General features: G+C 39.5%; 1 protein-coding gene across 2 annotated transcripts in view; it reads left to right on the forward strand.

Annotated features, from left to right (window-relative positions):
* RALA (RAS like proto-oncogene A) overlaps positions 1-16,191 on the forward strand; it is a 117,489-nt gene that overhangs the window by 48,497 nt on the left and 52,801 nt on the right. The window contains exon 1 of one of the 2 annotated variants that reach the window (XM_036247192.1): positions 7,038-7,240. The exons of the other annotated variant lie outside the window; for it this stretch is intronic. The gene's annotated coding sequence lies outside the window, so the exon portion shown is untranslated. Of the gene's footprint in view, positions 1-7,037; positions 7,241-16,191 lie in introns of those variants that run through there. 2 annotated transcript variants of the gene reach the window in all.

Consider the following 16,191-nt stretch of genomic DNA (forward strand, 5'->3'; position numbering starts at 1 on the left):
TGGCTGTAGGTCTTTCATATATGGCCTTTATTATATCTAGATATGATCCCTTTATTCCCACATTGCTGAGCGTTTTTATCAGAAATGGATGCTGGATTTTGTCGAATGCTTTTTCAGCATCTATTGATTTGATCATGTGGTTTTTATTCTTCATTTTATTTATGTGGTGTATCACGTTTATTGATTTGCGAATATTGTACCAGCCTTGCATCCCTGGGATGAATCCCACTTGGTCATGGTGGATAATTTTTTTGGTGTATTGTTGGATCTGATTTGCAAGTATTTTGTTTAGGATTTTGGCATCTATGTTCATCGGGGATATTGGCCTGTAGTTTTCTTTCTTTGTAGTGTCGTTTTCTGCTTTTGGAATTAGAATTATGCTGTCTTCCTAAAATGAATTTGGAAGTTTTCCTTCTTCTTGAATTTTTTGAAATAGTTTGAGGAGAATGGGTATTAGATCTTCTTTGAATGTTTGGTAAAACTCCCCTGTGAAGCCATCCAGGCCTGGTCTTTTGTTTCCTGCGAGAGTCTTGATTACCTCTTCAATTTCTTCTGTTGTTACTGGTCTGTTCAAGTTTTCTATCTCTTTCTGGTCCAGTTTTGGGACACTATGTGTTTCTAGAAATTTGTCCATTTCGCTTAGATTGTCGAATTTGTTGCCATATAATTGTTCATAGTAGTTGTTAACGATCTTTTGTATTTCTGTGGTGTCAGTTGTTACCTCTCCTCTTTCATTTCTGATTTTGTGTATTTGGGTTCTGTCTCTTTGTTTCTTGGTGATTCTAGCTAAGGGTACATCAATTTGTTTATCTTTTTGAAAAACCTGCTCTTGGTTTCATTGATCCTTTGAATTATTTTTTTGTTCTCTATGTCATTTATTTCTGCTCTGATCTTTACTATTTCCTTCCTTCTACTTGTTCTGGGGTTTTCTTTTGGTTTGCTCTCCAGTTATTTCAGTTGTGAGGTTAGATAGTCTATTACAGATTTTTCTTGTTTTTTGAGGTAGACCTGTAGTGCTATGAACTTCCCTCTCAGAACTGCTTTCGCTGCATCCCATAGAATTTGTGTTGTTGTGTCTTCATTTTCATTGGTTTCCAGGAAGTTTTTGATTTCTTCCTTGATCTCCTCGGAAACCCATTCATTGTTTAATAACATGCTATTTAGCTTCCATGTGATCAAATGTCTTTGCATGTTCTTGTTGCAGTTGATTTCTAGTTTCATGCCATTGTGATCTGAGAAGATGCTTGATATGATTTCAGTCTTCTTGAACTTGTAGAGACTTAGTTTGTGCCCTAATATGTGGTCTATCTTTGAAAATGTCCCATGTGCACTTGAGAAGAATGTGAATTCTGTAGTTTTGAGGTATAATTCTCTGTAGATATCTATTAAATCATTTTGTGTAGTGTTTCATTTAGAGTCTCTGTTTCCTTGCTAATTTTTTGTCTAGAGTATCTATCCAGTCATGTCAGCGGGGTGTTGAAGTCCCCTTCTATGATTGTATTGTTATCGATTTCTTTTTTGAAGTCCTCCAGAAGATTTTTAATATATTTTGGTGCTCCTATATTTGGTGCATATATGTTTACCAAGGTTATATCTTGCTGTTGGATAGATCCTTTCAATAATATGTTGTGGCCATGTTTGTCTCTAGTTATGACCTTCATTTTGAAATCTATTTTATCAGATAGGAGTATTGCTACCCCAGCTTTTATTTCCTGTCTGTTTGCTTGGAAGATTGTTTTTCATACCTTTACTTTCAATCTATGTGATTCTTTTGTTGTAAGGTGGGACTCTTGTTAACAACATATAGATGAGTCATGCTTTCTTATCTAATCAGCTACTCTGTGTCTGTTTAAGGGAGCATTTGATCAATTTACATTTAAGGTGATTATTGATATGTAGTTAGTTATTGCCATTTTTGTTTAGTGTGGTTCTATGTTTCTTCCCATTTCTCCTGCTAATTACAGCAGTCCTTTTAACATTTCTTGCAGTGCTGGTTTGGTGCTAATGTATTACCTTAGCCTTTTTTTTTGGTCTGGGAAACTCTTTATTTGACCTTCTATTTTGAATGATAGCCTTGCTGGATAGAGTAGTGTTGGATTCAGATCCTTGTTTTTCATGACCTTGATTTCCTCATGCCATTCCCTTCTGGCCTGTAGTGTTTCTGTTGAGCAGTCAGCTGAGAGCCTTATGGGGTTTCCTTTGTAGGTACCTGTTGCCTAACTCTTGCTGCTTTTAGGATTCTCTCTTTGTCTTTAATTTTTGGCAGTTTGACTAATATGTGCCTTGGTGTGTGCCTGTTTGGGATCTTCTTATTTGGGGCTCTCCGTGCTTCTTGAACTTGAATGCCTTCTTCCTTCACTAAATCAGGGAAGTTTTCTGTCACTATTATTTGAATATATTCTCTAACCCTTGCTCATTTTCTTCTTCTTCAGGTACTCCTATGATTCGAATATTATTACGTTTCCTGTTGTCCCACAGTTCTCTTAAGCTGTCATCCTGGGTTTTTTTTGTTGGTTTGTTTTTTTAATATAAGACAAATGTTTAATATTTGTTCTATTTATGAACACAAATTAAGGGAAAAGGTGGGTATAAAAGGTAATACATTTCCAGAATCACAAAAGTGATACCTTACAGAATAATGATGCTTGGGTTTCCAACTGAATATGTCCTTTAAAGCATACCTTTTTCAAAATGTTATGCTTGTATAATGACATCTGTATATTTTAGAAAAATGAGCTACAATTACTTACTTGACCTAAGAGTAAAATGATAGGTACTTGGCCACATTAAACTGAAACGCCTTCACATGCTTTGAATGAATTGCACATAAGTGTTAAAATTCTGATCATATGGTTAACAGCATTTGATGGTACTCTCGGTACTACTCTGTTACCCAGCAAAAGTTCAGATCTCCATAAAACCCAAGACAGCTTAAGCAGAAGACACAGAGTATTTTATCAAAAAGTTACATTTTAGATTTATATAGTCACTATACATATATGTGACTTACCCAAAGACAGTAATTTTGCATAAATATTCACTGAAGAAGAACAAAACAAATAATGTACCTCATTCAAAAGATTTTTGTTGTACCCATATTTATATGGGCCATGAAAATCATCTTAGCATGCAAAGTGATTTCTAGGTTACTATGTGTTTAGAGTAATTTTTTTAATGTCATATATCCTCAATTACTAGATTAATCCAGTATTCTATTCAGTTGCCTGGGAATATGTTAAAACTGAAGTATCTGAAGTGAGTAGTAAAAAATAAAGGCATTAACCAGAATACTTGGCATTTGTGGTTAATTTTTTTTTTACCTTATTTGGCGATTTCAAAGGTGAGATGGCTATTTTATTTGGTGTCTGTGTTGTAGAATTTAAAGCTGATCCAATAACACCACTTTCAGATATTGTTATGGTCTTTGATGGAGTCCCAGGAGTCGACTGTGAAAGAACCCTACCTGCAATGACTGGTGGTGATACTTGAGTTGTCTGTCCTTTAACTGCTTTACTATTAATTGGTTTTGCAAAAATCACCTTTATGATTACTGGACCAGAGGTTGGTGTTCGAGGCTTCTTAGCAATCTCAACTGGCACCACCTCCATGATCGTTCTCCTGCTAGAAAGTTGATCAGACATTCCAGCGGCTGCCCCTTTCTCCTCCCTCCGGCTCCGAGGTGGGGGCTCCAGAAGGTCCCGGGTAGTTCCAAGCTCGGGCAATGCTTGTTTTGCCTGTGCATGGCAGCTCTGGCTTCCTTTCCCAGTTTGCCCGAATTGGAGAGCTATGGAGAACCCAGGGGCCATAGAGGGAGCCCGGGTGGCGACGCCACCGCTGCCGCTGCCTAAGGTATGTCAGGGGCCGGGATGGTATTTCAAATGGTCCGCCATTTTCACCTCGTCATCACCATCAAAGCTCAGCAGCTTACCCGACAGCCCGAGCCCCGGCCTCCGCCACCGCTGCCAGTCTGTCTTCCTGTTTTTTAATCATTTTTTTCCTTTTGGTTTTCTGATTGGTTGATTTTTTTCTACCCTGTCTTCTAATTCACTGATATGGTCCTCAGCCTCCTCTACTCTGCTTCTTAGACCTTCCAATGTATTTTTCATTTCTGATTTGTCATTCTTCATATCTTCTTGGTGGTTTTTAATTTCCAACTGGTTGATTTTCAACATTTTTCTATGTCTTTACTCATGGTGCTCATGTCCTTACACATGCTGTTGAGCTTCCTCTAAATCATGGCTCTGAATTCTAGTTCTGTTAACTTGCTTAACTGCACCTCATTTATCTCATCTTCAGTAGAGGTCTCTTGTTCTTTCATTTGGCTTTTATTTCTGTTTTTCACCATTTTGGCTATCACAGTGGACTTTGGAGTCTGCCAAATTTTCCCTGTGGGTGTTGGTGTTCTGCTGTTTGTGGCTCCCTCTCCTGGGTTTGGATGAGGCAGGGAGGACCCACTTTAAACACCACTGTCAAGTCTTAACTTTCCTTGTTATTGTTGCTAGCCCAGGGAATGGTAGTTATCCTTTAGTTTTTTTTGCTTGGAGGCTACTATTAGAGGTCACCTGAAGAACCTTGGTTTCTGAGTTGCCTGAAAAACTCCCTCAGGTGCTCAGTGTAAGAGGATTTTCCGAGGGTGGGGCAGATGCTGGTTGATAATGGGCCTAAATTAGCATTTCAATGGCCACCAGGTTGGGTTGAATCTCCAAGCAAGGGGCCGCCGCCTCTCCCCAGGGCCCTGGGAAGGAGTAAGATGACCACAGTCCTGCATGGCTGCACTCAGCAAAAGTTCTGAGCACCCTCCAAAACCCGAGTGTCCCCACACAGTTCCAGTTCAGTCTGCCTTCCTTCTGCCGGAGCCCAAGGTGAGTGGCTGCTGCCAATTTAGCCTCTGTCCAGACTCTGCGTTGTGGAGCTGCCTAGGACTTTTAACCCGAGGGCGCTGCTTCCAGCCTAGGACAGCCGTGGCTGTGGCACCAGCCCAGGGCGTAGCACTCAGCTGAGTTCACAGGTCTCAGCCGAGGGTGTAGCACTCACCCGAAGCCACAGGAGGCAGCCGATTCAGCAGCAGCTTCCAACCGAGTCCCCTGGTCCCAGCCGTGTCCGTGCGACACCAGCCGAGGTGTAGCACCCAGTTTGCAGGACTCATTCATGTGTTACATTTATTGCTTTGCAAATATTGTACCAGCCTTGCATCCATGGGAAGAATTCTACTTGTTCCCTGTGAATAATTTTTTTAATGTATTGCTGGATCCTATTTGCTAATATTTTGTTCAGGATTTTGGCATCTATGTTCATCAGGGATATTGGCCTGTAGTTTTCTTTGTTGTGTCTTCATCTGATTTTGGAATTAGAATTATGCTGCCCTCATAAAATGAGTTTGGAAGTGTTTCTTGTTCTTGAACTTTCTGGAATAGTTTGAGGAGAATGGGTGTTACTTCTTCTTTGAATGATCAGTAAAACTTCCCCGTGAAGCCTTCTGGGCCTAGGCTTTTGTTTGCTTGCAGAGTCTTAATTACAGCTTCAGTTTCCTTAGTTGTTATTGGTCTGTTCAAGTTTTCTATCTCTTCCCGGTTCAGTTTTGGGAGACTGTGTTTCTAGAAATGTGTCCATTTGTTTTAGATATTCCACTATAAAAGTTCATAGTATTTGTTAATTTGTTATCCTTTGTATTTCTGTGTTGTCAGGTGGTACTTCTGCTCTTTCGTTTCTCATTTTGTTTATTTGGGTCCTCTCTCTTTGTTTCTTTGTGAATCTAGCAAAGGGTCCATCAATCCTGTTTATCTTTTCAAAGAACCAGGTCTTTGTTTTATTGATCTTTTGAATTGCTTTTTTGGTCTCTGTGTTGTTTATTTCTGCTCTGTTCTTTACTGACTCTTTCCTCCTACTTGCTCTGGGTTTTTCTTTTTGTTTGCTTTCTAGTTCATTACGTTGTTAGGTTAGTCAATGAGAAATTTTTCTTATTTCTTGAGTGTTATGAACTTCACCTCTCAGGACTGCTTTTGCTGAGTCCCATAGATTTTGCGTTGTTGTGTGTTCATTTAAATTGGTTTCCAGAAAGTTTTTAATTTCTTAATCTCCTTGGTAACCCATTCATTGTTTAATAACATACTATTTAGCCTCCATGTGTTCAAATGTCTTTGCATGTTTCTGTTGTAATTGATTTTTAGTTTCATGCCATTGTGATCTAAGAAGATGCTTGATATGATTTTAATCTTTTTGAACTGATAGAGACTTAGTTTGTATCCTAACGTGTGGTCTGTCTATAAGAATGTCCCACGTTCACTTTAGTAGAATGTGAATTCTTCAGTTTTGGGGTGTAATTCTCTGTCGATATCTGTTAAATACGTTTGTTCTAGTGCATCTAGAGTCTATTTACTTGTTAATTTTTTGTTTAGAACACTGGTTCTCAACCTTCCTAATGCTATGACCCTTTAATAACAGTTTCTCATTTTGTGGTGACCCCAAAGCATAAAATTATTTTTGTTGCTACTTTATAAATGTAATTTTGCTACAGTTATGAATAATAATGTAAATATCTGATTTGCAGGATGTATTTTTATTGTTACAAATTGAACAGAATTAAAGCATAGTGATTAATCACAAAAACAATACGTAACGTGAAATGTTTATTTCTAATTATAAATAGATGAAATTTTGTCTTGAAGCATGGCGTAGCTCGGGTAACAGTCTTAATATAACAACAGTAAACTACATTGTTACATTTTGCTACAACATGCGTAAAAAGCCAATGTCACTGCGAAGGTTGTGATTGCTTTTTTCTCATCAGATCAAAAATTCTCAGGGCAGTCTTTGTAAGAGCACATTAAGATCATCTTCCATAACAAGTCTACTTTTGTATTTAGACTTGATGATCAACAAGCTGGAGAACCCTGTTTCACAAAGATATGTTGTTGGAAATGGAAGAAGGCACAATACAGTCTCAGACAGAACAGGAGATGACTGCAAACACTTGATCCAGAATTTTATAACTGGCATTGTAGAGAAATCAGTTCTCACGGCATTATTAATACGTTCAATGAACTCCTCTTGTGCTGTCTCAGGAACATCTTCAGCTTTGACTGTGAATGGGCTTCTGGCAAGTGCAAATGTGGTGTCGGGTAGATTTGGAAAGTATGAAGAAATTTCGTCTGCAAACTTGTGCAAGTGTTTTTTCACGGAAATTATCATCGTAATCCTTTTGTCTGGTACAATGTCATGTTCCTCAAAGAAAGCAGATAAGGTAGGCAACAATGTAAATTTTATTTTCATCCCATTTTTTTTTGCCAAAGCTGAAGTTTTATTTGGAATGATTGGATCTTTCCAGACAAATTGAGTCATGTTGCATTTGGTCCTTGCAGTGATAAATTTAACTCATTGAAGATTGCAAGATGTCAACCAAGTAAGCTCTTTTCTGCAATTCACTTTTGTCGCTGAAAATTGCTTCGAACTGTAGTCATGCTTTCTGATTAAAATACGTTTTGAGTTCATCACGAAGCTCAAAAACATATTTTAAATCTTTTCCTGTCAACAACCATCTCACTTTAGTGTGAAATAGCAAAGCATTGTTCGGCGCATCCAACTCATTGCACAGTTGCAAAAACAGTCAGCTGTTTAAAGTGCTCACCTTTACAAAGTTGACAGAACTTAATGATGCTTTTCATTACTTCTTGTAACTCTTTATGGCAGCATCTTTGTTGCTAATATTTGCCAATGAATCATACAGTGAGTTCTGACAACTTTCAGTGACTCATTCAGTACCGAACATTGAAATCCAAATCGACATCCTAGCACAGCTGGAGCACCATCTGTGCAAACACCACAGACCTTTTCCCAAGAGATCTTATACTCTTTCAAAAATGAACCAACTGTGTCAAGTACATCATGTGCAGCAGTTGTCATTTCAAGAGGTTTGCAAAAAAGAAACTCATCTTTAAAGTCGCCATCAATAATATACCTCATGTAAACCAGTAACTGTGAACAGTTTGCAATGTCTTCAGATTCATCCACTGGATGCTAAATATTGGTGGTGCAGTAGATTTAATTTCCTGAATTAAAGAACCTGATCAAGAACATCAGAAAACATGTCATCTACTCTTCTGTGGACAGTGTCGTTAGATAAGGAAATTGCACTCAATTTCATGACATTTGTCTCCTCCCATAACTCGAACAGTGTCTTTGACCGCTGGCAACAGTAAATCCTCAGCAATAATAAGAGGTTTCATAGCTCTGGCGATTCTGAGTGCTACCAAATATGAAGCTTCAACGGCTGCTACATTTTGTTTGTGGTACTTACCACCAGTGTCAGGTCTGGCGTTCTAGAGTTCATCAGCTTTGCTTCTAAAATAGTTGGTATCCTTGCCAGCAAAGCTCAGATCCTTGCTATCAAAATGGTGTTTTAGTTTGTTTGGCTTCATAGATTCGGGCGATAGAACTTCAGAACAAATAACACATTGCGTTTTCTCAATTTCTGCTGTAATTATTGAGGTAAAACCATACTGTAAAAAATCCTCACTATATTTTCTTTTTTTAACGTTCTTCTCTACATGATACCTTGTCATGGGATGGTTTGCTAATGAAAATGATATGTAACAATACCTTTAATAATACAAAAGATGATACATGGCATAATTTAGTCAATACAGTTCATTAAAGTTTCCTATGGTTTACCATTCTGTGTTGTTTGTTTTACATACCTGTTAGTATCACAAGGGGGCAATATTCACATCAACCACAGCTGAATATAAAAAGACCAATCAGCATCCACATTAAGTTCTCATGATGCAGATTTTTTTTCTTTTTGCAGTAGTTGATGATTTTAGAGTACATGATTTTACATTTACCCAGTAACTATAATTCATGAAATATCGTTTTACCTCCCATATTGCTGCTTTCTACACAGTAGCTGCTCTCTATACATGTGTGACTGGTCCACATAAGTACATTATGGCACCAACCCTGTCACACACCGGTATTTGTACAGGGTGTATGTGATGGGGTTGGCGTGATGATGTCATGACGCCAGGTACTCGTATGTGGGCATATCTGCATGTGGGTGGACCTGCCTGGAGACTGATAGAGGGGTGTCTTGGTTCCTAAGACCATTGGTCTTAGGCGACCCCTGTGAAAGGATCATTTGACCCCCAAAGGGGTCACAACCCACAGGTTGAGAACCGCTGGTCTAGAGGATCTATTAAGTGGTGTCAGAGGGGTTTTGAGGTCCCGTTATGATTGCATTGCTGTCGATTTCTCCTTTGAAGTCCTCCAGAAGTTTTTAAATGTATTTTTCTGCTCCTGTATTGGGTGCATATATGTTTACCAGAGTTATATCTTCCTGTTGGATAGATTTTTTCAGTATCAATGTAGTGGCCTTCTTTGTCTCTAGTTATGGACTTCATTTTGCAGTCTATTTTATCAGACATGAGTATTTGTACCCCAGCTTTCTTTTCCTTTCTGTTTGGTTGGAAGAATCCCATCACTTTCAACCTATGTGAGTCTTGTTGTATGTTGGGTATCTTGTAAACAACATATATATGTCATGCTTTCTTATTTAATTAGGTACTCATTGTTTTTTGATCAGAGCATTTAATCCATCTATATTTAAGGTTATTATTGATATATACTTATTTATTGCCATTTTTGTTTATTGTGATTTAATTATTTTTCGTCTACTTTACAGCAGTCCTCTTAACATTTCTTGCAGTGCTGGTTTTGTGCTAATATATTCCTTTAGCCTTTTTTTTTTTTCTCCTGGGAAGCTCTTTATTTCACCTTCTATTTTGAATGATATCCTTGCTGGATAGAGTAGTCTTGGATACAGACCCTTGTTTTTCATGACCTTGATTACTTCATGCCATTCCTTTCTGGGCTGCAGTGTTTCTGTTGAGAAGTCAGCTGATAGCCTTATGGGGGTTCCTTTGTAGGTAACCTGTTGCTTGTCTCTTGCTGCCTTTGGGATACTCACTTTGTCTTTAATTTTTGGCATTTTAATTATTATGTGTCCGGGGGTGTGCTTGTTTGGGTTCTTCTTACTTGTTGCTCTCTGTGCTTGAACTTGAATGCCTTTTTCCTTCACCAAGCTAGGTAAGTTTTCTGTTACTATTTCTTCAACTGTATTCTCTAGCCCTTGTTCATTTTCTTCTTCTTCTTCTGGAAATTCTATAATGTGGATGTTGTTATGTTTCTTGTCCCTCAGTTCTCTTAAGCTGTGTTCCTGTTTTTTAATTTTTTTCCCCTGATTGGGATATTTTTCCTACCCTGTCTTCTAATTCACTGATTGAGTCCTTCCAATGTGTTCTTTATTTCTGCTGTGTCATTCTTTATTTCCAGTTGGTTGGTTTTCAGTGTTTCTATATCTTTACTCATGCTGTTGAGCTTCCTCATCATCTGTGAATTCTACCTCTGATAACTTGCCTAACTGCATTTAATTTATCTCATCTTCAGTAGAGTTCCGGTTCTTTCATTTTGGATTTGTTTCTTTGTTTTACCATTTTGGCTATCTCAGTGGGATTTGAGGCCTACCAGATTTTCCCTGTGGGTGTTGGTGTTCTACTGATTGTGACTCCCTCTACTGGGTTTGGATGAGTATGGGACGACCCACATTAAACACCACTGTCAAGTCTTACTTTCCTGGGTAGATTTGCCAGCCCAGGAAAGGTTCAGTTATCTTCTAGCTTTTTGCCTGGGGGCTATTAGTCTCAGTTACTTGATGAGCCTTGTGTTGTAGCCCTCAATTGAATGAAAAACTTCCTCAGGTGTTCTGGGTAAAAGGATTTCCAGAGGGTGGGGCAGATGTTGGCTGATTGGTAATGAGCCTCAATTTGTATTTTCCTGGCTTGGCTGGGTGGTATTAAATTTCTGAGGCAAGTGCTGTTGCTTCTCCTTGGGGCTCTGGGAAGGGGCTCTTTGAGTAAGATGGCTACTATCCTATGAGGGAGTGATTCAGCAAAAAACTCCCATTGCCCCCTCACCTCTCCAAGCTCCCAAGCATCCACACATTTTCAGTTCAGTTTGTCCTCCCTCTGCCAGAGCCCAGGGTGAGTAGCTATAGTTCATTTAGTGCTCTGTCCCAACCCGCTGTGCTATGAAGCCATCTTGGGCTTTTTACCCTGAGGGAGCTGCTTACAACTAAAACAGCTGCTGTCCGTGGGCTCCCAGTCCACCCTTTTTCGCCTCCACAGTTCCTACCAGGCCCAATTCAGTGTGCTTTTTCTTGCCCCTGGTTATATAGGTCCTCTCCAGCTGCTTTTCTGTTGCTTTTCCCCCATGATTTGTCTTTATTTTAGTTGTGATTCCAGTTTGGTCCTGAGAGATGGTCTGTGTAGCTTCCATTCACTCCCTCCCCTTTAAACTTTTAGAGTCAAGTTTCACTAATTTGGGATTAGATAATTCTCTGTGAGGCTACTGTTGATCCTTGAGAACAGCAAGAACCAAGAAGGGAAGAAAGGTGATTTATGAGAAAGTCCATTATCTGACAACCAGAATGTTTGTTTTGTTTTTACAGAGAGTCTTCTGTATGTAACTAGTCTCTTTGTCTTCACATATTATCTGTCACTGTAACCAAGACCATGTTTTTGAATATCTGGTATAACATGACACTACTAGATCTCATTGAGGCCAGTCCTTCAGAAAATTAAACTCAGACTCACTTGGTTAAATCCAGTCACCCAGTATGATGGATTGGTGAATGTGGAGGTCTGGAAGTGGGTCCCAGTTACCAAGTAAACCAAACATGCTCACCTTTTTCCTTGAACTTTACTTCGAATTTAGGCTTGGAATAAAACAATGAGGGTAAAGGATATTGGCTTCAAAGTTATTTGCAACTACACAATGGTTTCATGTCTGATCCATCTACACTGGCACAGGTGCATAGAATCTGCTGGATCATACCATCTTAAGTCAGTTCCAATTTGAACTCTACCACAGATTTTTGGGGGATTTCTTGCAAGTGACTTAACTTTTCTCAAGCCCTTATTTCCTTATGAAAAATGAGAAAATTGGATTGTTTTAAGACTGCCTTCTGCCCTAGCCAGTATGGCTCTGCGGTTAGAGCATTGGCCTGCGGACCTGGGTTCGGTTACCACTGAGGGCATGTACCTCGGTTGCAGTTTGTCCCCGACCCCAGTTGGGGTTGTGTGGGTGGCAACCAGTCATTGTGGTTCTATCACGTTGATGTTTCTTTCTCTCTTTCTCCCTCTCTCCTTCCCACTCTATCTGAAGATAAATACAAAAATGTCCTCGGGTGAGGATAAAAAAAAAAAGACTGCCTTCTGTGGTTATTCAGTTGCATCATATTTACTTAACTTAAAAAAGATCATGCAGTGAAATTTCTAGGTAAAAAAAAACTTTTCTTGGGGCCTGGGCCTTCCAAATATTATCTCTTTTATCATCAAATTGTCCTCTATATTAATTGAAGCCTATAAGACTCTAATAAGATTTCCAGTCAAGATGGCAGCGTAGATAAATGTGGTATCTCGTCCTCCCACAACCACATCAAAGTTACAACTAAATTACAGAACAACCGTCGTTCAAAACCATCTGAAATCAAGCAGAGTGGAAGTCCTACAACTACGAAATTAAAGAAGAAGCCACATCGAGACTAATAGGAGGAGCAGAGGCACGGACGGGCTGGTCCCACACCCACACATGGTGGATAAAAATTTGGACACCTCGGCTGGGAAGGTCTTCCCTGTGGACTCAGGGGTCCCCGTCCCACACCAGGTGCCCAGCTCAGGGTTCCAGTGTCAGGAGAGGAGTCCCCATCACTTCTGGCTGTAAAAACCAGTGGGAACTGAGGCTGAGGGAGCCTGAGGCTGCTGGGGCCTCAGGCATCTCCTCTTAAAGGGCCTGTGCATGGAGTTACTCAAATTCATCCCCACCCTGGTGATTCCCTGAAGCCCTGCCCCACCCAACTTCCAGGCCCACCAAAACTGTTGCCAGTTGCTTTACCATAGGATTGGCCTGTCTTGGATCCTGCTTCAGGTTTTCCTAAATTCTTTCAAGCAAGCAGCATCTGGTCTCAGCTAGCCCCATACCTCTCATTACATGGCCCCAGGCCTGGCAGTAGAAGTAGCCAGCCTTGGTTCACAACTTGCCGTTTCCTGAGCACCTCCAAGTACTGCACAAGAAGCAGCCGTCTGTAGATCGCTTTGTATCTTATGCCTTCTGGTCCCGGGTAGAGCACAGGCAGTGACTGATCTGACCCCAGAGCCAGCACACCCAATGGACAGCTTCAGAACACTGTGAAGCACCACCACCCAACCACCTCCACAAGTGACACACTCAAGGAATGGACTAAGTGTGTACCAGAGCCTTGCTGAAGTAAGTCTTGCTTTGTGTGGTGGGCCCCTGCACGGCTGATCATCCATGGTAGTCAGAGTTTGGTAGATAGTGGGCACAGCCAGTCCTTGCAGCCTATCAGCTTGAGTAAAACCCTCTCATTGATGTGCCAATAGCAATCAAGACTCAATTGCAACAGAAGGGTGTAAAGTCCACACGAGGGGTGCACCTTGAGGTCCTAGCTGGGAGATCAGGGAGGCTGTTCCACTGGACCCTACAGGACACCCTAGGAAGCACAGGAGACATAGCAACTCTACTTAATACATAGAAACACACACAAGGAGGCAGCCAAAATGAGGAGACAGAGAAACAGGTCCCAAATGAAAGAACAGAACAAAACTCCAGGAAAAGGACCAAGCGAAATGGAGATAAGCAACATAACAGATGCAGAGTTCAAAACTCTGCTTATAAGGATGCTCAATGAACTTAGTGAGAACTTCAGTGAACTTAGTGAGGGCCTCAAGAGCATAAAACAGGACCAGTCAGAAATGAAGGAGGCACTAACTGAAATAAAGAATAATTTACACAGATTCAATAGTAGAGTAGGTAAAGCCAAGAAGCAAATCATCAATTTGGAATATAAGAAAGCAAAAAACACCCAATCAGAACAGCAAAAAGAAAAAAGAATAATAATAATAAAAAAAAATGAGGATAGTATAAGGAGCCTCTGGGACAACTTCAAGCATGCCAACATTCCCATCTTGGGGGTGTCAGAAGGAGGAGAGAGAGAACAAATCAAAAACCTATTTGAAACAATAATGGCAGAAAATTTCTCTAACTTGGTGAAGGAAACATACATGTCCAGGAAGCACAGAGAGTCCCAAACAAGATGAACCCTAAGAGGCCCACACCAAGACATATCATCATCAAAATGCAAAAGGTTCAAGACAAAGAGAAAATCTTAAAAGCAGCAAGAGAAAAGCAGTTAGTTACCTACACGGGAATTTCCATAATACTGTCAGCTGATTTCTCAAAAGAAACTTTGCAGGCCAGAAGGGAGTGGCAAGAAATATTCAGAGTGATGAAAAGCAAGAACCTACAACAAAGATTACTCTATCCAGCAAAGCTGTCATTTAGAATCAAGGGCCATATAAAGAGTCAAAAAAAAGCTAAAGGAGTTCATCACCATTAAACCATTATTATATGAAATGTTGAAGAATCTTCTTGAAGAAAAAGATTAAAAAAAATAACAAATCAAATGGCAATAAATACATGTCTATTGACAATTGAATCTACAAACAAAATGAACGAACAGAACAGAAACATTTTCATTGATAATAGAGAACATTTTGTTGGTTGCCAGATGGGAGGGGGATTGGGGGAATGGGTGGAAAAGGTGAAGAGATTAAGACGTACAAATTGCTTGTTAAACCTCAAAGGGAAGGGATTTGGGGAGTGGGAAGAAACAAGCCAAAGAACTTATATGCGTATATGTCTAACAGACAACAGTGTGAGCAAAGGCAGGATGGAGGTGGGAGTGGAGAGGAGGGAGTCAGTAGGCAAAAAAGAAGAAACATCTGTAATACATTCAACAATAAAGATAAGTTAAAAAGAAGAAAAAGACTAATAATAATGAGATACTATAACTTTGCTTCTGACCATTGGCTTGAATGTACGTGCATGTGGTTAATGTTTTACTTTTAAATATTTGAGAAGATTCCAAGTTTACTCGTGCATGGACATGTTGCCCAGCCTACGATTCCTAACCGTTCCTGATGAGCCATGGCTGAACCCAATAAGCAAGCCCCTTAAATACAGGGCACTCTCGCTCACTGTCTCCCACTCCCCCCTCCTCCACCTCTCCCCATCCCCTTCACCTCTCTCTGACTTAGAGTAACAGGGCATGCATTCTAGAGTATATTCTTGCTGTTAGACATGTTCGAAACAACTGAGGAGGGTCCCTTCCTTGACCTCATAGAAAATTGCTGAATGTAGGACTTGTTTTAAATGAATGTTCTCTAGTCTCTTTTTCTGCCTCAGTCAGTCCATCTGTAGCCCCAGGAGTCTTTATCCTGAAAATAACAATATATTACTCTGTAGCATCATCCCTGACTCAGTTCCTCCTTCTTAACTGTTTGTCTGTCCCCCTCACCTCCCTCTACAAAGTCCAGAATATTTTGCCTAATAATATCAAACTTTCATCAGCAGGTGTAAGGAACTTGGTGCATAGTACAATGTAGTACTTTCAGTAAATATTAGTTGTTTTAATTCCTTGGCCACTTACTGTTAGACGAACTATATGAAATTGCTATTTTTATATGTTAAAAAAAATTCATTTTGTCAATTTCACATGGTTCAACTTTATGGACATACAGACTGATGGTTTTTAACTAGGATGCAAATTAGAATTATCTAGGCCGCTTTTTATAAAATATATATCCACTCCCCATCCCAAACCAGTGAATTAGGATCTTTATGAATGGGTCCTGGGTAAGTACATTTTATAAAAGCTCCCCAGATCATTCTAATTCATACTCCTACTTAGAAATACCTGTGAGAGAAGTGTCTCTTTAGGTTTCTTTTAATGTGAAAGTTCTTTTATACAAATAAATATGTTTTTGATACAGTCAGAAGGCAGGTCACAAACTGAAACTTTAGCTTTATAACTCAACAAATTACTATAATTTTAAACTTTAAGATAAGATGAAATCTCAAATGAAGATTTATTAATACTCAATCCTGGGCTGGAAAATCTAGAGTCTACAAGTTATTTTCATGATTTTCAGAGAATTGTGACTTGGAGTTGTAACTTCACATTATCTCTCATATAATTTAAATTTAGGATCTTGTGCTTTTCAAATATACTTTTGCCTTTTCATGAAAAAGAAAGTTAATAGTAAACAGACCATATTAACT

This window comes from Molossus molossus, unplaced genomic scaffold (genome assembly GCF_014108415.1).
Source record: "Molossus molossus isolate mMolMol1 unplaced genomic scaffold, mMolMol1.p scaffold_m16_p_7, whole genome shotgun sequence".
In the NCBI taxonomy this organism is placed as follows: domain Eukaryota; kingdom Metazoa; phylum Chordata; class Mammalia; order Chiroptera; family Molossidae; genus Molossus; species Molossus molossus.